Genomic DNA, 1,670 nt, shown 5'->3' on the forward strand with positions numbered 1-1,670 from the left:
AATTCAAATCCATAATCGATTTATATAACCAAAATAAACACATAAGCCATTTATATAAGGAAAATAAATAGCTATGCTTAAGATTAAACCAACAGAACAATAAATAGCATTCACACAACCACAACACAAAATTTGTTGATGAAGTGAAAAACTATTTGAACCAATCAAAGGGAAAAACAACTCTGGGGTAGCCAAAGTTGGGAAATCACTATTTGAAGATTCAGAGTTACAAACTAGATGATACTCACTCCCTGTAGGACCTCTAGACTTAGTAAGAACAACAAGCTTCCCAGCTTGTCTCCATCCTGACCATCTTCATGGAGTGCATCTCCTTACCGACTGTTCTGTAGACTTCTTTGCGGTTGCGTAATGTGTATCGCGTGGTTTGACATCAGCAAAAAACTCCAAGTAAGCGAGAAAGCACAAAGCTTTTTAGGCAGCCTTACTTGGTACAAATAACAGTGAAGGATATCACTTCCATGAGTAATAGTAGCAACCCTTTCATCATCGGGAACCTCCAAACTCAGAAGAGTATAAATGGAAATTGAGAGGTTCAAAGAGTTCTTTTTGTCTTAATGGGAATTATCTTCCGTTATGACGGGAAAGCCAAAATCTGATATTTTGAACTATCCTCGTCATAACAGGATTTAATCCTCATTAAGACGCAAAGAGTAAAAAGTAGATCTGAATATCTGTCACGAGCGTCATGACGAGATTTCTGACAAGGAAATAGTAACTTCCCATTACATGTCCTGTCCTGACGCAATTCCTGTCAAGGAAACAGTAACTTCAGCCTCAATCCCGTTACATCCCTGTTCTGACACAACTCTTGACGGAAAATCAACAAAAAACCAGTTAGGAAATGTTAGCCATAACTCTTTCACCCAAGCTTAAAATGACGCAAACTCAGCAGTTCTGGAAAGACCGTTTCTTGATCTACAACTTTGTCTCTAATGAGCTTCTTCAAATTCTGACATTTGCTAGGTCAAAAACTACTCTCAAAGTTCTGCAGAAACCAACTGCATTATGACAGGAATTCAGCTCCGTTAGGATGGGAATTGGGCAGTAACATGTTGCTAGCGTGTTAGGAGGCACATCATGATGCCCAAGCGATGGGTAAAACATTCCCAAGTGATTAAAATATAATTCACCGTTTAATAGTTGTAGGTTACAAATTGTTTTTCAAGGCACATTACATAAATTAGTTTCATAACAATTTACTTACTAAGTTATGGACTACATAGTTATTTCTTTTCCACGGTAAAATACCTCGGTATTTTGCAGATTAATTTAAAGTTTGCTAGGTTGTAGAGTGAGAAATTTGGTAGGATGAAGATGTCAAGGGAATGGCTCCAATTGTTTGGTTTGCTAAGATAGATGATAGTTGTTAACATTATAGAAATGTCTGTTTGGAGTATCAAAGTCTATAATTGATGATACATAGTGTAGTGAAATGATTTATTTTTGTTGATTGAGATCATTTATTTCCGCTTTCCACATGTTCATATTTTGATAAGTTAATTGATTTGAGAGCAATATCATCAGTCAGTTATGAGTTAATTGGTTTGGAAAAATTGCTAAGTATCAGTCCAAGTTAATCCAAATGGGTTATATTCCCATCAACGATGACTATGCACGACATCCTGCGCATGGAAAAAACTAAGTTTAGA

Source organism: Corylus avellana, chromosome ca2, assembly GCF_901000735.1.
Source record: "Corylus avellana chromosome ca2, CavTom2PMs-1.0".
Classification (NCBI taxonomy): Eukaryota; Viridiplantae; Streptophyta; class Magnoliopsida; order Fagales; family Betulaceae; genus Corylus; species Corylus avellana.